General features: G+C 39.8%; 1 protein-coding gene and 1 pseudogene across 3 annotated transcripts in view; both read left to right on the top strand.

The window, feature by feature from the left end:
• Nucleotides 1-23,232, top strand: part of NKAIN3 (sodium/potassium transporting ATPase interacting 3) — a 627,619-nt gene that overhangs the window by 536,968 nt on the left and 67,419 nt on the right. The gene's annotated exons all lie outside the window — the stretch shown is intronic.
• The window catches only part of LOC101406824 (bridging integrator 2-like), a 34,625-nt pseudogene continuing 15,886 nt past the window's right edge, over nt 4,494-23,232 (top strand).

Below are 23,232 nucleotides of genomic sequence, written 5' to 3'. Positions count from 1 at the left end.
TTGAAGATGGAAGGTGGCCCAGAGCCAAGGAATACAGGTGGCCTCCAACAGCTTGGAAAAGCAAGGAAATAGATTCTCCTCTAGAGCCTCCAGAAAGGAATGCAGCCCCACTAACATCTTGGACTTTTCACATCTGGAACTGTAAAAAAATATATTTGTGTTGCCTTAGATGGCTAAGTTTATGATAATTTGCTACAACAGCAGTAGGAAACTAATGGAGTGTTTCTTCAGGGTTTCTCTCTGACCTGTCTCCTTCTGAAATGAGCTTCTGTTGTGAGAGGGAGCACTTGGCCCTGCAGCCTCACTGCTCTGCGTGCTGGAGTTTACGCTAATTCATGACCTTTCCTCTCTGCCCCAACGAAATGCCATGCAAGAAGCGAGAACGCTTGAGGACTATCTCATTAGTTGTTAGGGGTCTGAAACTTGATGCAAAAGGTCCTAAAACCTGTAACTAAGAAGTGATTTGAGGCACTTTGCAACTTCATGCTAAAAGGCTATTTGTGTGCTAAATTAATAGTGCAGTAACAGTAACTGTCAGGGCAAAAGCTGAAATATGAACTTCAGTACCTCAAACATGCAGACATTGGCCTGGCTGATATGACATCTTTGGCCTTAAAGATTTTTTTGCAACTCAACTTATTTGCATTTCTGCCTTAAGCTTTTAAAAGAAAGTATTCTATTATTTATAGAGGGCATAATAGGGGAGCCCTCCAGGATTATTGAATGTAAACCTGGATAGAAAGTGAGTGTATCCACAGAATAAAATAACTCCTTAGGAACTGTCTGTTCTCATGTCCAAGAAAGATGATTTACTTCTGGGGATAATAAGGATTTCGGATTCCTTTCAGAAAATTTCAGATTAACTGCTTACATTTGGGAGACTTACTTAAGCTTTAGGTTAGCACTTACAACAAAATGTGAAATCAAGGTAAAAGAAAATTTTTATTTTTAATCCAAAAATGGAGCAGAGGACCTTTTCACTTCACAGAAGATCCTCACTCCATTACCCTTGCCAGATATTTTAATTCCCTCTGGCTTTAATATTATCAGGTGTTCATAGCTGGTCCTTAATGGGAACACTTTGTTTCTTGTTCTATATCAGTTTTATTAACTAAATGCTGATGCATTAGAATTTAATGTGTTCTTCTTGAAGTCCAGGTCAAAGGAAGATTGAGGCAAAAGACAAGAATGAGAAAGAATTATTGGTGAAAGGAGCTTGTTTCTTTTTGGTGGCTGTCCCCATTTGGCCTTCCCATGGATATTGGTCACTGCCTGGTCTGTCACAAGACAGCAGCACTGGGCCTGGGCAATTGATGAATCACAGCAGCCCTGAACCTCCATGAATTACACTATCCTTACCCAACAAGGAAACACTATCTAAGAAGCGCTTATGGTGCTCTATGACCTCCAGTGCCCCACTTAGCTTTACATTCCACGTCTGAATGGAAATTTGGATGAAATGATGCCTGTTTTACCTACCAAGTACATTGTACATAACCACAAATCATCAAAGAACAGCTATCCTGACCTACAACATATTTGGATATGATTAGAAATAAAAAAGGAATATTTTGTCACGTGCTGGATTTTTTAGAGTTAATATAAAGGCAGATGTCCAAAGTTAGGGATGCCTTTAGTGCTTACATATTTTCAATTCTTTTTCCCACACTGGTTACATGTTTTATAAATCATCCTCTTCTTCATGATATAGATATGGAAAAATCTCACTCAGTACCTGAGTTTTTAAAAATGCATACATGATCACACAGCTACCAAAGCATAAAGATCAAAAATGCTAACATAATGTATAAAGTGTGAGGAGAGAAAGCCTGTGTGTTTTCAGTCCAGTAAATGATGAATGTGTAACAGAGAGGCATGAACTAAAAGAGCTTTGACAAATGAATTTTCTTAGAAATCAATGACTGGATAAGCAGGGCAAGATTTATCAAAAGCATAAGAAGTGTGACAAGTGGTTTGCCTTTTCTATTTTTAAAAATAAAGAGTTCATTTGATTTGTATATTTAAATTCAAATTTAAAAAAATATTGGTTTTATGCTATTAGTATTAATTTATGCTATTAATTTATTAATTTATGCTGTTAGTATATGCTAAGTAGAATTGGTTTTTTCAGTACTGATGGCATGATTTAATTATGTTTTAGGATGTGTAGCTTATCAATGATGCCAATGATGAGATGTCAAATTTATATAAGAAAGCATAATTTTCTTGCCTTTTTCAAGGAAGTTTTGTTCCCTCTTAAATAGCAAGATTTTCTTATTCCAGTTAACTTTTTCTATACTCTACCTAAAATAATACTTAATGGAAGGAGTCTAGTTATATTTAACCAAAATCAAGTAAATATACATATAAGTTTAAATTGCTTTAAAGATAATGAGTTCTTGTTTTCCTATTCCTGCCCCCTTATAAATCATAATACAAGATTTACTAGATCTTTCCTAGCAATCCCCAATACTAAACAAGCTGTCTGTGGGTCTCACTCTAGTTAGATTCACATTTACAGAGACAGTGCTGTGTCCCGGTAGCAGTAGTAGATATTGCTTCCGATAGTACTGATTTCAGTGGCATAGGGGACGCGGCCCAGTAAATGGAAGGGCAGAGGAGAATGAAATTTTTAATAGCTTTGCTTGTGTGGTACTTTGTCTGAAAGAATCACTGTTGCACTTTCCATTTGTTGCCATTTTCCTTTTTCATTTTGAATCGCGGAGCCAGGCTCATCTGTGTGCTGAGGGGAGGAAGAGGGATGACCTCAGAAATGTCAGAATTATTATGAACAACAGACTAAATTTGGATAGGTGGATGATAGTGTTTCATCAGTCTGTTTAAATGCTGGCTGTGGGGTAGGGACCTGAAACAATAATAATAAGTTTTTCAAATTTTGCAAGAGGCAAAATATGTGATACAAAAGATGTGGCTTCTTCCCAGCATAAACCATGTGGTGTGGTAGAAGCAGACGCCATGAGGAATGAGGAACTCTGCGCAGACCTAAATGTGATCTCACTTCTGCCCCTTCCTACTTGTGACCTCAGGCAGGGCACACGGTCCCTCTGAGATTCACTTTTCTCTTCTCTAAAATGAAATCATACCACCCTTCTCATGGGGCTGTTGAGAAGATTAATAAGAGAGTATATGCAAAGTGCTAGGCTCCATGAGTGCCAATTTGCCCTTTCTCTCTTTCTTCTGCTTTATTTTAGCATTGCAAATAATTTACACTAACAGGTGATCAAGAACTTGTCCCAAGGCCCCTTGTGAGAACCTGGCCTAACCCCACAGGGCTAAGAGACCTAGTAGATGGAGTCTTTAGTTCACTGTGGTGGGTTCATTCCTGTTTCTTCCTGCTGAACAAGTTCCTGGGCAGACCCAGGAGAGGTCTGGACAGGCACTGGGAATAGTCAGTGGTGCTTGCCCACATTTGCTTACCTGTGGATTTGAGGTCAGTAGTCTACTAGTCTAGACACAATGCTGTAAGATGAACTTCTCTATCTGACACAATGGTGTCCAGAATCCCAACTGCTTGACCCTGGGTTGCAAGTGGTGACTATAAGCAGTTGTCCAAGATGACATGTTTTGGCAAATGGTTCATAGCCAACAGTTAGACAACCCTCAATGCACACCCCTAAGACATGAATCTAGATGCTTTCACTCAGATGATTTATCCTGTTTGTTTGGGGACAGTGGAGTTTTCCTGGAACTGGGTCACCAGTTCAGCCTTATTTCAGGACAGGCAGTAGGCATTATGTCAAATGCTTACTCAAGACCTAAGATAGGTGAAGGAAATAAGTTTCTTCTTACATGACAACTCATCAACTCATCTAGATAGCTGTGTGAAGAAGAATTCCGAGGCTTCTTCTGGGTTCTACATAACCGTGTGCCTTGGTCAGTGATGATGTATGCTGTGGGTACTGGAGAGGGTTGCTGGGGCACACATGACAGAGCTGCAAACCTTACTCTCTGGGAATCCTCAAAGTGATGCTTTAGTTCAATATGGACACAGACTATTGTTCAACAGATGGCCATATCCACACACATAGAGTCCTGTGTGATGATTAATTCCTTCAGCTGGGTGACAACACCATGAACCCAACATCCAAAGACAATCTCAGTCTCTGGTCAACACTGCAAGAGGTTCTGCACTCCCTAATAGTTTTGAATGTCACCAAGAATATACATTCCTGGACACTACCTGGTCCCTCACAACCTTATAATTTCAGGGATTTGGGGGCTTGTCCAGTATCACTTGAAATCACTGAAAGCCAAGGCCAGCTTCTGGTGCTTTCCCCGTCACGTCCAGCAGCCTCGCTCAGCAAGCACACGTACTGGAGTACAAAAGAAAACAAAATGAACCGTTCCTAACACAGAAATCCCAGGGCTTTGAAATATATTTAGACTTTTCAGGCCAAACTCTGCCTGCCTTCTATCCCTCTGCCTGAGCTATTGATCTTCCACCAGGTACATGTATTCAGGATCAGTCAAAGATGGCATCCTGTGGAGAACTTAATGAAAGAAGTCTACAGAAGGGCCTCATCTACCCGTCTACTGTCTCTCCTCCTTGTCAAGAGCAGAAGCAAGCAGGTGCATCTGTGCAATAAGCACCAGGGGTTAAATAAAATCATTATCCAAAATCAATACCTGTCCATTGACTCCTGGCTTGCTGTATTAGCACAGGTGAAGGTGAACCACAGTTTATACCAAACAGAGATTCCTGAGAACATATCACTGCTCATAATCATGAAAAAAAGATGAAAGATCCTGCTTTGAACTTATTATGGCCATTTTGAATATATATTAAGGCAACTCAGCCTTTTCTGATCATGATTATATTAGGCTGTTGCATAATCTGATTGTTGGGTGACTTTATTTTTCTTCCTATGACTCATCCAAACTATACAGTACTAGTCCCACTATGAAGACACAAACTTGATACCCAGGTCAGGAAGTATGCATTTGACTTTGCTTTAGTAGAATTCTGGCACACGGAGGTCTTGTGTCCTTTGATTGGTCCAGTTCTGTATTGGAAGCATCCACAGTTCTCCACCTGGCCCATCTCTCTCTAACTCAATAACTTTCAAATAAATTTTAACCTCAGAACTCTTTGTACTTTTTTTCCCCAAAGGAAATTTCACCAAGAATTCTGTATTAGTTTCTTAAGGGTGCTGTAACAAAGTACCACAAACTGAGTGGCTTAAACAGTAGAAACTTATTATCTTACAGTTCTGGAAGCTAAAAGTCTAAAATCAAGGTGTAGGCAGGGTTGGTTTCTTTTGAGGGTTACCAGGGAGAATCTATTCCATGCCTCTCTCCTGGCTTTTGTTATTAGCTGACTATCTTGGTCATTTCTTGGCTTGTAGAAGCATCACTCCATCTCTACCTTCATCATCATATAGCATTCTCCCTGTGTACATCTGTCTGTGTGTCCAAATTTCTCCTTTTTATAAGGACACCAGACATATTGGATTAGAGCCCACTCTAATGACCTCACTTTAATCTGCAAAGACCCTATTTCCAAATAAGGTCACATTCAGAGGCACTAGGGGTTAGGACTTCAGCATCTTTTGAGGGGACACAATTCAACCAGAAACAAATCTCAATTATAAAACATAAAGGGGAATCTGCTTACCATGAAGTGGGGGGAGAGGGCTTCTCTGCCTTTGCCTTCCTCTCCTTTTCGTTCCTCCTCCTTCCTCTTTCTTGACGTTTCTCCTGAAACACCTGAGCTTCACAAAAACACAGTTTTAAAAATCACTGCTCCAACAAACAGGTGTGCAACAATCAGATATTTCAGTAGTTTTCAGAGGTCTAGCAAGAGTTAAGCCTTGCAATTATCACTTTGTATACTTACACAATGCAACTTATACAATATGTATACTTATACAATTGTATACATATGGATACACACACAAGGATGGACAACTGTATACTTATACAATTTTAAACTTATACAATGTTATATATCAATTATATCTCAATAAAGCTGGAAAAAATTAAAAATAAAAATAAAAGAGTTAAGCCTTGCTTGCATAGGCTTACCAATTGCATTGGTAAAATCGCATAACAATTGGTTAACCGATTGGTTAAATTGCATACCAATTTAACATTAATTCAGTCTTAAACAACTCAGACCTGTGACTTGTTTTCCCTGTAGAAAGCAACTCCTGGGAGGGAGCGCCGGAAGGCTGTGAAGCCCACGGGAAGAGTGTAATGGAATTGTCTCTGTCTGAATGTCATCTCTGTAGAGTCTAACTACATTGCTTGGGAGAAGGAGCTGTTTTCCATCAAACTCTCACCATCAATTCACAAAATGCTGGTGGCACTTTCTGGTGGGAACCAAACCTTTCACTAGCCATTAGCACAAACCAGCAGAACCTCAATGACATGCACAAGTCAACCAAGAACAGATTGATTTACTGGACCTCTTCTTTCCTCTCGCTGGCAGATCCAGTAACTACCCAAATCGCAGAGCCAGGAAGCCAATTCTAAACCCCCTGCATTTTAATTTCTGCAGGCCTCCAGCTACCCAATTGCCTGCTATACGTGCAGAATTTGTCCACCTTGCAGTCCAGGCCTGACTGTCTATTGTTCACCTTGGAGTAGCAAAAAGCAGATAGGAGCAGCTGCTAGCCCCAGAAGAGCACTCATCAGTGAAGCCCCCACACCTCAAATCATCAGCCTCCATTACCTCCATCCTGTGTCCACATTGCTCTTCAGGAACACTGGTTTCTATTGAATTCTTCATGATTGTACTGGGAAAATATCCTCATTCTGTGGCTACTGAGAAATCTATATTTGTGCCTATATTTGTGCCGTTAAGAAGGATGGACTGGAAGCACTCTTCTGCCAAAATCACAGAATGTAATCACAAATATCTTCTCTAAACCTTTTGTAATCCATCCCAATTATATTAGTGGATAAACCAAATGCTCCATCATTTCTACTCTAAAGGGACATATGCCTCCCTAAAAAATCATGCAATAAAAACCACAAGGCTTATGGGGAGAGTGGGGTCAGGAGAACATCACTCAAAAACTTCATCAATGACATACAAAAAAATAGGAAGCCATTAAAGGTGGTAGCACAGTTTTGCACATATTAAGTGGCTAATAAATACATAATTATTACAATATGGTATTTCACCTTGAAAAAGATCTGCATTTTGCTTGCAAAAGGGGATGATGGAAGAGTTTCAGCTTGTGAGTGATTGTGAAGAGATGGAAAAAACTTGTCTGAAATATGATGGAAAATTGTAACTCTAGGTGAAGAGGAGCTTGGCTCATAACACATAGTGGTGGACCAGGGTAGCTGGTAGATGTTTGAGGTGCGCTTGTGTGTACATTTTGTGTGTTCTTACACAACTCGGTTCAGCTAGGTGCAGTTTTCTGTGTTCACCTATTATTTCTCATGGACAAATCAGGCATAAGTAAATGCGAAATTTGAGTTATGTTCAAATCGTTCCCTAGTATATCAATCACAGTGGGACCAATTCACATTTTCAAAGCAAGCATTATAGCAGAACTGACTGTAGTTATAGGCACACCTTCAATTTATACCATCTGTCAGAGAAAATCAGGCTAGCTTCTTCAAGCACTCCCATCATCTACCCCCAGGACATCCCTTGGCATATTAATCACCAATTTTGTCCTTGTTGCTTTTTAGCACCAAATGCTCTCTGCCCCTAGACCATTCTAAGGTCAGGGAGCAAACACATCTAGATGATGCAGACTGACTAACAGTAAACTCTAAGAAAGTCCTTGAGATAGGAAACCAGATGTGGTTGTCCATTTCATGCCTACATTAGACTAGCTGACTACAAAACTGGTAGGAGGCCAACTTCATCAAATTTTTTTAAGAATTTCAAAAATTATCCCAGAATATAGAATCTAGCTCCCAGGTAACCTCGTGGTTGATCTCAGATTTTCCTTTTCTTCTTTAATGGCGCTGAACACCATATAGAGTGTCCCACTCAACATTTTAATCCACACAACACAGATAGAGCAAGTTGTTATGGAGGCTCTGAGGAATAGCAGAGATTGTTATGTTATCCAATGTGATATCCCCGCACCACCACCATGGGAGGCCCGAATTTGCTCAGACACCACCTAGCCACAGACATAGACACAGAGGCCTCCTGTGAGAATGACAGCCTATCCCTGCTATTGGGGAACTCAATCAACTGTAAGATGGTAGGTAGAGTTGGCTGAGTCAATCGTTGGGCTGTCTCCAAAGAGCAAAAACTTGCTTTCAATCTTGTTCTGAGCTACTTTCTCCCTCAAAGCTATCCAGGGTGCTTACCTTGGGCTTCAACCCTCTTGCATCTAAATCCTTCCTCCTTCCCTGCAGCAAAGCTAATGTCCCAGCTCTTCTTTGCTGGACCTTTGTACTCTGCTGTGGCCGCTGACAGTGTGGATTGTATATTTCTCCTTAGCTTTGCCAGGAACTGTGACATGCCCACCCCCTCCTCCCACTTTGACTTTATCAAAGCTCCATTTTCACAATTAATCTACTGAGATTGCCATTCCCCTTGCCTCCCTATGGACTCAAATCCTTTGCCCTCCTACTCCACCTCGAACTCTATCTGCCTGGGTGAGCCAACAGTGAGATCACAGACAGAGACACTTCCCTTGGTTGTGATCCAACAAGGTGTTCATGGGTGTCTAGTAGACCAGCGTGAGGACAGTTTTATACAAGTTTGCAGTTTGCATTATTTTCAAAACATTGTGAGAATTTATTGTCTTATTTGAAAGGAGTCAACTTAGTGACTGACTTGTAAAAAAAAATCATGAAAATTTCCTAGTTCTAAATGTGCTCAAGAGTTTTTAAAGGTCACTGAAAATCATTTTGGAATTGGAGAAAATTGTATTGAGAGTGATTTATAGCTTTTAGGAGAGATAGGATACAAGTCAATGACCTGAAGCAATGGAAAGAATAAAGACACAAGAAATAATACAGAGACTAAAAAGAATAAGAATATTACACAGAGAAGTTAGCTAATACGAGTACTGCTTTGGAGTCTCAGATCAGGAGGAAAGGTGGTAGGAGTCATTCTTTTCATAAACTCTAAGAGGGGCCGGCCCCATGGCTTAGCGGTTAAGTGCGTGCGCTCCGCTGCTGGCGGCCCGGGCTTGGATCCCGGGCGCGCGCTGGCGTACCGCCTCTCCAGCCATGCTGAGGCTGCGTCCCACATACAGCAACTAGAAGGATGTGCAACGATGATATACAACTATCTACTGGGGCTTCGGGGGAAAAAATAAATAAATAAAATTAAAAAAATAAATAAATAAAGAATGACTCATAAACTCTAAGAGGAGCTTAAAAGTGGTTTACTTTTCTATCCCACAATGTAGAAGTAATAAATCCCAGGTTTAAGCATTTATGTTTGAGAGTATGTATGTGTGTATATGTGTGTGCGTGTGTTTTGCGCATGTGTGTGTGTATCCACGTGTGTGTGTGCAAGTATATGCCTGATATGCGTGTGCATGGGTATGTGTGTAAAGACACTGGAGAATCTAGATCATTCAATCCTTCATATCATACATCTCTGAAATTAAGGAAGGAGTAAAGCAAAAAATGTAATTATAGGGCTTCTTTTTTTTATTCAGGAAGGAGGCAGAAAAGTCTAATGGTTAAAAATATGACCTTTTGTGTTACACATCCGATATGCCACTTCCACACTGTGTCACATCAGGCAATTTCATTAGTCTTCCCATGGTTCAATTTCTTGTTTACAAAATGAGAACAGTGTACTTTCTTCATATTATTATTTTAAGGATTGGGTGAGATACTGTATAAAGCCCTCAACAGAGTGCCTTGCACAAAATGTATAATCAATAGATGGTAGTCATTGTGATCATTATTTTTACTGATAAATGTACCAAGTCCTAAACCAAAGTAAGACACACCAGAAAGTCCAGCAAGAAAATAGGAGATAGGAGAAGAGACCTCTGACTTGCCGGTGTCTGTCCTAGCTCAAAGGCTTACTCAAATGGGGACCTGCAGCCTCCACTAATACAGACCCTACATCCCTGGCTGCTCCTTTCTGAGTAGCCTGTGACCACACAGTCAACATAGGAAGGAAACTCTTAGAGGCCAGGAATGGTGAGTTGCCATGATAAACTTCATACTAAAGCACATTGCCTACTGGTAAGAAATATTTGTTGATGATGACAAATCCAATAGCCTGGTGTTTAATTTAGATATTTGAAGTAGCATATTGCATACTTTTAGTAACTGCCTTTCACTAGCAGTCTAAAAACATAGAATAAAAAGCTTCTCTTTGATCCATCTCCCAAAATGCAATAGATCACTTGGTTGTAGATGTATGTATATTTAGGCTGAAAATACACACATATATTTACAAACACAGGCCCAGAGAAAGGTAGTACATGCAGCTGTGTAAGAATAAAATGGCTTTGAGACATTTCAGCAAATCACCACCTAAACCACTGAACTCGCTGGAAACCCTGTACGAGATTCTCGTGTCATTCTGAAGAGAATAGACTGGATCTGAGTAGAATGCATCCAGAGACCAGGGTGTCTAGAGTTTGAAAAACATCTTTAAAGGAAACAGAAGAGAAATATGACTTGTAGAAAAGGAAGCAGATGTTCTGACTAGAATAGAAAGCCAAATTACAAACACTTGAGCTTTACAACTTTTTAAATAACCCTCTATGGTGCAGCATAAGAACTTTAAACTATAATAAAAGCAGAAAGCATTTTATCATACTGATGGGAGAGTAGTTTTTCTTTTCGTGTTTCCTTTTCATTCATTCCTGGATTGTTTTTATTTTTTTCCTCATGACCTAGTATTTGCTTCTGTTTCAAGCCAGGACTGTATTAGCAAAGGGAAATGGACCAAGAAGGCATTTATGTCAATAATTCAGGCAGAAGCAATTTATACCTGAAGTAGTGAGATGTTGTGGACAAAAGAGAATTTTTGCTTGGATTAACCCCCATCCTGGCTTGGTTTCAGACATAAAATAATGTATTGATGACACCACAGTGACTTTGATCCGTCAATGCACTGAGTCCTTCTTGCGCTTTGGTACCCTTTTGTGATAATGGCTGTGTTATCATTTATGTGAATGCCTACTTTTAAACATCATTATTCAACTCTCATATTCAGAAAAAGTAAGGGAAAACTACATGAATTCAACATTTATAAGCCCTGATAAGCTCAGCTTCTAAATACATGAGTGAGTGTTGAATAGGAGGGCTGTCATCGGATGCTCTGCCTTATGATAATATCGTGTGTAGCATTTCCATAACCTGCCAGTAGACTCCAAGTGATGGATCTATGGCTGGATGAAGACATCTCCCAAATTAGTATTCAGACCTTTCCCACTACTGCTCACAGTGGAGGCAGAGAATGAAAGTAAAAAGATAGAAGTAAAAAGATCTAAAAGATTAGATCTTTTCTCTTTGCCCCTGTAGTTTCTGACAACAGACTCTATTGATGGGAATGGAGCATATGAAAGAAATGGATGAGGACAAGAGAAATATAAACCTAACCATGGGGAGGGTAGAATAGGAGAGTGGTGTGTCTTTGTCTGCATGTCCTCCAAGATAGTCTTGGCTAAGAATGTTGTGGAAAAGAGATGTCAATTCTAAAGCAAAGATGTTTTCAACTTTTTATAAAAATATTTTTAAGATGAAATATTAGAGGAGAAGATTATTGTTTTTTGCTAGTGTTTTTGCAATGGGCAAATTAGTTTAGAAGGAAGATTAATGGTATCTAATCTGACGAATAAACCAAGTAGAATCCTAGTAGGTAACTGAAATCAAACAGAATTCTTTAAATTTAAAAGGGATAAAAGGAAGAGTAGAGAATTATTATTATTTTTGTGTGTGTGTGAGGAAGATCAGCCCTGAGCTAACATCCATGCCAATCCTCCTCTTTTCACTGAGGAAGACCGGCCCTGAGCTAATATCTATTGCCAATCCTCCTCCTTTTTTTCCCCAAAGCCCCAGTAGATAGTTGTATGTCATAGTTGCACATCCTTCTAGTTGCTGTATGTGGGACGTGGCCTCAGCATGGCTGGAGAAGCGGTGTGTCGGTGTGCACCTGGGATCCAAACTGGGGCCGCCAGTAGCAGAGCGCATGCACTTAACCGTTAAGCCACGGGGCCAGCCCTGAGAATTATTTTAAGATAACAAGCTAAGAAAACAATGTGAAAGTTAAATAGGATTTTAAAAAGAAATCAATATTCATTTAAGATTTGAAAGAATGGAAATCACTAAATGAAGCCATTTACTGTTACTGTTTAGCTTTGGAAAAGTAGTTACAGAAAAAGGTTGATTTTTAGATTTGTCTTCTTTAGCACAACAAAAATCATGTTGGGAAAACTGGAGTCAAAGACTGGCTTTTGGACAAAATCATACCATTTATGGCAACATGGATGGACTTTGAGTGTATTATGTTAAGCGAGATAAGTCAGACACAGAAAGACAAATACCATATGATTTCACTCATATGTGGAAGATAAACAAACACATGGATAAAGAGAACAGATTAGTGGTTACCAGAAGGGAAAGGTGTAGGGATGAGGATGAAAGAGGTAAAGGGGCACATATGTATGGCAAAATTAGACTATTGGTGGTGAGCATGATGCAGTCTACACAGAAACCAAAATACAATAATGTACACCTGAAATTTACACAATGTTATGAACCAAAACGACCTCAATAAAATAATTTTTTTAAAAAAAGACACTTTGGTTGTGAACAAGTTTTCTCATAATGAATTTTTTTGGTATAATTCCTTCTGGTATAGAAGGAAATTTTCGGGCCGGCCCCGTGGCTTGGTGGTTAAGTGCGCGCGCTCCACTGCTGGCGGCCCGGGTTCGGATCCCGGGCTCGCACCGACGCGCTGCTTCTCCGGCCATGCTGAGGCCGTGTCCCACATACAGCAACTAGAGGGATGTGCAGCTATGACACACAACTATCTACTGGGGCTTTGGGGGGAAAAATAAATAAATAAAATCTTTAAAAAAAAAAAAAAAAAAAAAGAAGGAAATTTTCTGGTATAATCATTCCTCTGCTTTGGAATGATTCTATACACTAAAGGCAAGAGAAGACTCACTTTACCCTACTGGCATGTTATTTACTTTTTCTTTTTCAAGCAGTGGCCAGGTGGAGCTCCGCAAATAAACATAACGGGATGAAGAAAATGGTATTCCCCAGACTTCACGGTTAAAGGAAAGCGCGGGTCTGGGGCAGCAGTTGCTCTGCCTCGGTGGTTGGAGTCACGACATGGGCGGTCCCTTCCAGGGCCAAGCCCCTGGGAGAGTGTCGCGGGAGAGGGGCTGGGCTTTTGGAAGGGAGTAGGGCCGGTGAACAGCTGGAGGTGTGGAAGGTGCAGGATGGGATCCCTCCCTGCAACCCTTCACGTCTTCAGTAAAATTGCCATTTTCATCAGTTTTCTTGTGGAAAATGATGGGGGATCAGAGATCTGCACCGCATCTAGAATACCTCGGCTGTGTTTTATCCAGGAGACAAATTAATTTAGAAGGGAAATTAATAATATCTAACTTTAGAAAAATATGAATAGAATCCACCTAGGGATTTGAAATAGAAGAAAATTTTTACCTGGAAACAAAGAACAGAGAACCCTGAGGGTGAGATGTAGGGCAAGGAATTTGCTGAGATTGTCAGGAGGGCTTAAGGCTTGCATCTGTTTTGAGCCAAGTATTCCTCGTTTTGAGGCGAGGAGACCTCAGTGACATGTGGGGCATATAAGGTTCATGTATGGCAGATAGGGTCTTGTCACAGCAGCACAGCTGAAAACGCAGACATGGGAAGATGCAAGTTGACACTCTTGTTCAGGTCCACTTCTAGCCCGAGCATTAGGAAGTAGACCTGACAACTACGTTTGAACATTTGTGGTACTGTGATGTGCTTTTGTTTTCTGCATGAGTAAGAAAGAGATAACCCTGCCAAATGGCATCGTGGACAAAGAGTGTATTTCTCAGAGGAGAAGGAGTGAACGCCATAGGTCCACGTGTGCTCCATGTCGAGAGAGTGAGAGCCAAGTTGCCAGTGTGGCAGTGCTCAACTAGACAATGAGCCGAATTGAAGGCAACAGTTAAGCCTTTATTCACTCACTGTGATAGTGTAAGCAAGGGACCAGAAAGCAGGTACCGGGTCCCTCAGTGTTCCATTTTCCCCACCCCAGGAACGGGACCAGTGTGAGGGTGGATAGTGTAGATGGGGAGAGGGTCATGTCACTGCCAAAGGAGCCCCAAATCAAAGCTCCTGACATTTTATAGACGTGGGGGCCAGGAGGAGGAAGGAGGGTAGAACTAGGAGTGAAAAAATGCTAAATCAGAGTGGAGAAAAGTGTCTTCAAGCTTCCCCTCCCCCATAAGATGGTCTCAGCAGAAGCTCCTGAGAAAGGCCTCTGCTGAGAGCTGCCCGATAATAAGGCCTCCAGATGGAGGCACCTGGGGTAGGGGTGCAGCTATAGGGACTGAGACCTTGACTGCACCTCCCTTCAGAGACTGGAGTGCGTTGGGTGTGCACCAGGTCTGGTGTTGGGAGGGCAGCTTTTCCTGTGAGACCGGCCAGATAAGGACTTTGTAATTGCCTGCGGTTGGGCCTGAAATGACACACATAGGATTTTGGCCTAGAGCCAGACTTCTCACTCCCTAGTTAAAATTTTTAATGCTAAAATTAAACATTATTTAGTCCTACCGCAATCTGATATATTTATATTCACAGCACAATATCCTTCATTTTCCCAGTGAATAAATCAAAGAAGCCTTATTTTTCTGTTAAATGATGGTATCAACATATAGAGAGATACAAAGAGATCTAATAGGAGACTTTGCATTTCAGCCAGGGATCAGATACATGCAACAATTTGGTTTATATCAACCTTCTTGGGTTTTTTCCTTGATGTTTTAGAATACTGGGAGGATTTTTTTAGTAAGGCAATAAATGGATTAGATGTTTGAAGAGAAGGATATATTGCTTTGTTAGTTTTACCTTTCTTCTTATAAAAGAATTCAACCTGCAAAATCCCAATGGAGATAATACCCCGATTAACCAAATAATCCTTTTCTTATCAGTTAATATATCCCTTCAGAAAAAGCAAAGCTTAAATGTGTAATTTTGCTGCTCTGACATGAGAGTCTTGCTGGTGGCCCCTGGCAGATGCATTAACCATTGGAGCACCTCAACTTACGCAACCCTCAGTTAATATTTCTGCTCTGTAAGAGAGCTTTACCTCTGCTGTTGTTGTTGTTGTTGAACGGGAGGCGTTAATGAAAGGGTCCAAATGAGGGAGCTCAGTGCTTGGCATGCCCCTGTGACTAGCCCCTTCGTGCCTGCTCAGGGCTATGCTCCCATCTAATAGAGAGGACTGTTCCCTGGGTGGGGAGCAGGGGTGGTCAGCAGCCTTTCATAAGAGTGTAGTTTAGTTTCAAGTCAAATCCATTCCCCAGAGAACTGTAACCCCATCCACAAGTGGAGATCACAAAACTCCTTAAACTCTGGAGCCTTCTTAAAGTCCTAGATCTTCAGTCCCTACATTAATATGCATATTATTTTATTTAATGCTTACCACATGCCAGACACTACCTAATCACTTAACTTATAATAATTCACTTCATCCAAAAAGAAATTCCATTCATGGGCTAGATATTATTATGATCATGATTACCTTCATTTTGTAGAGGAAGAAACAGAGACACAGAGAGGGAAAACCTTGCCCAAGGTCACACATCAAATAAGTGGCAAGGTTGGGAGATGAACCCAAGCAGTCTGGACATTTTACCACCATGCTGACCTCCTCTATAAATGAAACAAAGGAACTGAAGTCACACCATTCCTTGAGATCATCCATCGCCTCCAACCAGATAGTCTAAGACATCAGTAGATGGAGGTCTTCCTCAAATGCCTCACAATCAACTCCACAACAACAAGAGTATTCATTTAAAATCTAGCATCCCATCCTCCTGCCAGGTCTGGGCCCAGAATTTAACATGGAGTGAAGGGAACTATATATTTTTATAACATAGTTTGGGGTAAGAGGAAGAGGAACACAGTTAAAGATGAGACGATTCTTTCAGTAACTGCACACTTAGAATTAAATAGATTGATCCATCTCCCTTCAAAACAGGAATTTTACAAGACTTACTTATGGTTTTATGCACACACACCCCCAGATCCCTCCGTGTTACGATGACAACCAAGCAGGATGTAGCTGGTGCAGGGATCCTCCCCACGGGACCTTCAGACTGAAGACTCCTCTTCCAAGTTACCTTATCGTACTTGTCAACTGACAGAGTTCAAAGTCTACTAACTACAGGAAGAAGCGGCCATAGCTAAGAGTACAGGTGCTGGAACTAGGCTGTTAATTTCAAATTCAATTGAAGCTTCACATTGAAAATCATCTCTGCATTTAGTTTAACCTATATATTTAATTTATGTACCTTGACCTTTTTAATGAACCTTATTTTTTTTTCAGTTTTATTGAGATATAATTGATATAAAACACTGTATAATTTTAAGGTGTACAGCAAAATGACTTGACTTACATGTATTATGAAATGATTACCACAGTAAGTTTAGATAACATCCGTCATCTCATATAGATATGGAAAGAAACATGTATTTTACTTGTGTTGAGAACTTTTTGGATCTACTCTCTTAGCAACTTATATATATACCATATAGCAGTGTTAACTATAGTCATCATGTTGTACATTACATCCCCAGTATTTCTCTTATAACTGGAAGTTTGTATCTTTTGACCACTTTCACCCAATTCCCCTACCGCCCACCCTTTGCCTCTAGTAACCACAAATATGATCTCTATTTCTACGACTTTGGTGTTTTTTTTAAACAGCCTTTATTTTTTTAGAGCAATTGTAGGTTCACAGCAAAATTGAGCAGAAGGTATAGAGACTTCTCCTATACTTCCTGCCCCTACATAAGCACAGCCTCCCCTGCTATCAAAATCCCATACCTTTATGTTCTTTCTGCTCAATGTTGCTATGAAGCTAAAAATGCTCTAAAAAAATAATTTATTAATTTAAAAAAAAGCCTCACACCAGAGCGGTACATTTGTATCAATCAATGAGCCTACACTGACACACCATGATCATATAAAGTCTATAGTTAGTATACATTAGAGTTCACTTTTGGTGTTGCACATTCTATGGGTTTTAACAAATGTATAATGACATGTATCCATGTTTATAGTATCATACAGAATAGTTTCACAGCCCTAAAAATCCTCTGTGCTCCACCTATTCACCCCTCTCCCCACACTAACCCCTGGCAACCACTGATCCTTTTAGCATATCCACAGTTTTGCATTTTCCAAAATGTCATATAGTTGATATCTTACAGTATGCAGGCATTCAAATTGGCTTCTTTCACTTAGTAATATGTATTTATGGTACCTTCCATAAATATCTTTTCATTGTTTTCACATCTCATTTCTTTTTAGTACTGAATACTACTCCACTGTCTGGATGAAAAATATTCCACTGTCTTATTAACCCATTCACCTACTGAAGGACATCTTGGTTGCTCCCAAGTTTTGGCTTTTATGAATAAAGCTGCTATCAACATCCCTGTGCAGGTTTTTGTGTGGACAAAAGTTTTCAACTCTTTTGGATAAATACCAAGGTGTGTGATTGCTGGATCAAATAGGAAGAGTACGTTTAGTTTTGTAAGAAATTGCCGAACTGTTTTCCAAAGTGTCCATTTGCATTCCCACTATAGCAATGAGTGAGAATTCCTGTTGCTCCACATCTGTGCCAGTATTTGGTGGTGTCAGTGTTCTGGATTTTGGCCATTCTAATAGATGTGTAGTAATGTCTTTTTGCTCTTTTAATTTGAAATTCTTTAATGACATATGCTGTTGACCATCTTTTCATATGCTTTTTTGCCATCTGTATATCTTCTTTTATGAGGTGTCTGTTCAAGTCTTAGGCCCATTTTTCAACCAGATTGTTCATTTTCTTCTTGTTGAGTTTTAACAGTTCTTTGTATAGTTTGGATAACAGTTCTTTATCAGACATGTCTTTGGCAGATATTTTCTCCACAGGTCTGAAGAATTCTGAAGAAATATTTTCTTCACAAGTCCGTGGCTTGCTACTCTTTTTCTTGGTGGTGTCTTTTGCAGAGCAGAAATTTTAATTTTAACGAAGTCCGTCTTATCAATTTTTTCTCTAGTGGACAGTGCCTTTGATGTTGTATCTAAAAAGACATCACCATATCCAAGGTCACCTACATTTTCTCCTATATTATCTTCTAGGAGTTCACAGTTTTGTGTTTTATACTTATGTCTGTGATCTATTTTAGGTTAATTTTTGTGAAAGATATATTCATTTTTTTGCATGTAGATGTCCAGACCAAATGTATATTTCTTATTATAAATCACAATATCACCGTCTCTAAATGACATACCACCTTACTTGTTTTTCTTAATTTTCAAGAACCAGAACAAATTCCCCCTCTTCCTTTGGTACTTTTTAATCCTTAAAAAAGATATTTATACAAAAGTTCTTATCAGAGCTTGATAACAGTTAGATTTTATCAGTAGCAAGTGATGGCTCTCTCCTAGATAGAACCACAGGATTTACTATTTGCATTTGTTTATAAGAGTCACATATTGCATTATCTTGGTGTCCTTTTTCTTTTTTTGCTGAGAAAGATTCTCCCTGAGCTAACACCTGTTGCTAATCTTCCTGTCTTTTTTTTTTCCTTCCTCCCCAAAGGCCCAGGACATAGTAGTATATTCTAGTTGTAAGTCCTTCTAGTTCTTCTATGTGAGCCGCCACCACAGCATGGCTACTGACAGATGAGTGGTGTGGTTCCACGCCTGGGAACTGAACCAAGCAGCCAAAGTGGAGCACGTTGAACTTTAACCACTAGGCCATCAGGGCTGGCTCTTGGTGGTCTTTTGAAAGACCTGATGTTCAACAGGATTTTAAATTTTTATCATGCAGTCACTTTATCTTATTCTTCTTTGTAACTTTGCACCTAGTCCATTGCTGGCACATAGCATTTGCCTAATGAATTCATGCTAAAAAATTAAGTATAGTTTTTTGGAACCCCTCAGATGAGTGTAACAAAAAGTGAGAAGGGCTCATTCATTCAAAATTTGCTTGTTGGTGAAAGAATAGACAAATAGATCAGTGAAACAGAATAGAAAGCTCAGAAATAGACCCACATAAATATAGTCAACTGGTCTTGGACAAAGAGCAAAGGTAATTCGATGGAGCAAAGATAGTCTTCAACAAATGTTGCTAGTGTCCGAGAACTGCTTGCTGGTGTGGGGAAGCCTCCACACACACGGTGGAATTGGGTCCAGGAATGCTTTTGCAGATGCGGTTAGGAGAGCTTCCGAGGTTTTGAACACAACATGTGGAGATTTAGGGACAGCAGCATACTCTGAGGTAGCATGGAAGCTCTGTGCCCCTTCCCACATACCTTGCCCTATGCATCTTTTCCATCTAGCTGTCACTGGTTATATCCTTTTATAATAAACCAGTCATCTAGTAAGTAAAATGTTTCTCTAAGTTTTGTGAGCCTCTCTAGCAAATTAATCAAACCCGAGGAGGGGGTCATTGGAACCTCCAATCTATGGCCAATCGGTCAGAAGCATAGGTGACAACCTAGACATCAGTTGGTGTCTGAAGGGGGGGCAGTCTTCTGGGATTGAGCCCTTACCCTGTGAAATCTGATGCTATATCCAGGTAGATATGCCAGAATTGAGTTGAGTCGTAGGACACTCAGCTGGTGTTGGAGAATTGCTTGGTGGTGTGGGAAAAAAACCCACACACATTGGAACTGGTACTAGAATTCTTAGAGACTCAGAATAGACATGACCAAGGCCAAGATTATCCACACCCTCATATTACTGTTACCATAGACAGGTGCGAAAGCTGGACAGTAAAGAAGGCTGATGGAAAAGAAATTGATTCATTTGAAATATGGTGTTGAAGGATTGCTCTACAGAGGTGCTGGACTGCCAGAAAGATGAACAAGTGGGTCCTAGAGCAAATTAAGCCTGAACTATCACTGGAGACAAAAATGGTAAAACTGAGTCTGTCCTTCTTTGGGCACATCATGAGAAGGCAGGATTCTTTGGACAAGACAATAATGCTGGGAAAGGTAGAAGGCAGCAGGAAAAGAGGAAGACCAAATATGAGATGGATTGATTTTATAAAGGAAGCCATAGGCCTGAGTCTACAGGAGCTGAGTAGGGCTATGAGAACAGGACATTGAGGATATCATTCGTAGGGTCACTAAGAGTCAGAGCTGACTTGACAGAACAAAATAACAACAAGCATATATTCACCTTCCCAATTAAAATGTGGCGTGTTGAAATGGCTGTAAGAATAATTTATTTTAAACATATTCTTCAGTTGAATAGGTCAGCTTAGCTGACAGTTCTAGCTGTAGGAATCCACATTACCCTTGAATCAGTTGATCTGAAGCAGCATTAAAATGTTTTAATAAGCCCCCTTTGGAAAGATAGCACCAACATATACTAAACTTTTAAAAATACTGCCCTTCAAAGAGGATTATTGAAACACGTTTATGCTCTGACAGCAAATAAGTACACTGACATTAGCAAATGATCGTTGATAGTTCTGTCTTTTTTTCTAAATTTCGCTTTGTTAGATGACTTGAACAACGGTGAAAGGATATGACATATAGGGAGTTTCCTCATTCAAGCCCACTGCCTACTTGCAGGATTCAAATAAAAACTTGGTATTCAGACCAGTGCTTCCTTTCAACTGATTTATGTTCCATGAGCTGTTTTCTAATTTCTTGGAAGGTGATTTCTCTGCCCACAATTAGTGTTTAATTTCCCCCTGTGCCCCTTGTACAATAGTGTAGAAGAAGCAACCAGGTATGATGTGTATTCAAACACAAAGAATTATCATTCCAACCTCATTAGTTGGGTTTTCTTCTATTCTAACTGGAGCACCCTTTAGGTGTCTATGCTCTTGACATGCATGTGCTTGTACACGCACCTACAGCCTCGCACCAATAAGTGAGACAGGATTTGATGTCCCTTCCCAGGAGGGCTGGCCTGCTTACCCAGAAAGGAAGTGGGTGCCACCTTCTTTGGGTGTAATGTCTATCTTTCATACCATCTCTTTCATCGCTAAATAAAGCCCTTCCCCCCTCACTAGTTAATGTGTCATTTCACAACCTTTATCCCTTTAAGATTGTTAGATGGCTTTATCCCTTTAATATTTTATCCTTTGAAGACTACCAGATGGCTATGAGTCTACTCTTTAATGCCAACGAGGCATCTGAGAATATCTGAGAAGGAGCAGTGTGGAAGAACACGGTGCCATGGGACCCCTCTGGAGGCCAATGAGCAGAGAAGAGAGTAGGGGTAGGGGGAAGATAGAGCCAGTTTGACTTCGCTATTAACGGTTGAAATATTATTCCTATTTAGCCTTTTGAGCAGAGACAAAATTCCTTCCTTATTTAGCAATTCACCTGGTGACTTCACTATTTCTAAAATGCAGATAAAATTCTTCGTAAGAATGAAGCGTGTGACCGCCTCCCTCTCTCTTTCTCTTTCTCTACCTCCCACTCTTCCTCCTCCTCCATCCTCTTCTTCCTTCCCTCTCCATCCCCTCTTCCATCTTCCCACACATAAATATTATTAGTTAAATGAAATAAGCAGAGAAGGGATGTCAGGAAATTCCCTGCTGAAAATTATTTGAGAATCCATCAGTGAATGGAATAAGGCTTAAATTCCTTCTAGTCACAGGATTAAAACTGGTAGCAATAGCAATAATAACAGAAGGACTGATGAATATGTGTGAGGTAGAGGTTACAATAAATTCCATAGCTTGCTTGTATCTATTTTAGCAAGGATTAAATATATTTTAATAGTTATTTGTTACACAATCATTTAATTACTTTTCTGAGAAGAGACATCTCTAGGTATCATGTACAGTAAAACCTCTCAGAATTTGAAAAACAAGAAAAGAAAGCAGCATGGTACTCAAGATAACATTATTTCATAGTCAGAGCCTGACATAGAAAGGTTCACACTTCAAATGACATCTGAAAAATCTCTTTCTAAATCTACTTCTGTACTAGTTATAGGTTAACTTCACTTCGCATTAGCACCATGGGGGGAGGAAGGCAGACGTTTTAAAAACTATCATCATATTAACTGATGTGAGAAAATGTTTCTTGATCTAATGAAGTGTGAATAAGATTTGTCTTTACACTTTCCAGGCTGTGGTTATTAGACCCTAGTGAAATGCTTGAAAATATAGATACAAACATACTGCCAGAGAAAATAAATAAACAAAGCCAGGTTTGTCACTTTAATTCAAGTAAAAATAAATTCAAATGTAAAGAGAAGAAAATCTTGAAAATAAAAATTAGGAGGAAAATGTGCTCTCATGTCAAAATCACAGTTGTTTAATTTGGTAAAAAATTTAGGTACTTATGCAAATATATACATATACATATGTATATGTAAATATATATATTTACATAGTCATCTATTAGCTTCCAGAAATAAATAAAAGAAGATATCTGTCCCTCCAGGAGTCTGTCATTAGGTTGGAAAGGTCAGACATACAGGCATGAAATAGTAAAGAAATGGAAATGAGATGTGTTAGGCAGTGATAACTAGCTCTGTGGGTCAGTTTCCTGACCTACAAAATAAAGGGAGGGAACCTTAATATTCGATGGACTCCATTTTATCTTAAAAATGTACATTGGGGTAAATAGTTGGCTTAATAAGAGGAAAATAAATTGTGCGATCATTTCACGCAGCGGTAGGCAATCAGTGCAGAGCTCTGCATGCAGCACTACGTGGTTCTAAATGTGATTGAAGCAATGGACCCTTTCTCCAGACAAACGCAAATAACAACAAATGTTTGCATAGAATTTTGTGCTTGGGTCAACTCGCTCGCCTGACCTCACTCATGCTTCCATGCCACACTTTAAGGATCCCTTATGCCCATATGATAAGGGTAAAGACTCAAATGACTCAGAGGCAAGGCAATGGAATTTGGGGACTCAAGAAAACTTGAGATTGCTCTGTTTTAAAGAGCAGCAGCTATTCAGTTTGAGCTGACTGTTGACATGCAGGAGTCCAGGTCCAGTTTTTCCTCTAATTTTTTCAGGGAAACTAGAAATTTTAAATTTTTTGTGACATCTTCCAAAATTATTTTCCAAAATAATGTTTTATTTTTGGCAACCCTCTTAACATCTTAA

This window comes from Ceratotherium simum, chromosome 31, assembly GCF_057802395.1.
Source record: "Ceratotherium simum simum isolate JZ-2026a chromosome 31, ASM5780239v1, whole genome shotgun sequence".
In the NCBI taxonomy this organism is placed as follows: domain Eukaryota; kingdom Metazoa; phylum Chordata; class Mammalia; order Perissodactyla; family Rhinocerotidae; genus Ceratotherium; species Ceratotherium simum.
Note: the sequence above shows the minus strand (reverse complement) of the source record. Positions and strands in the feature narration are given on the sequence as shown.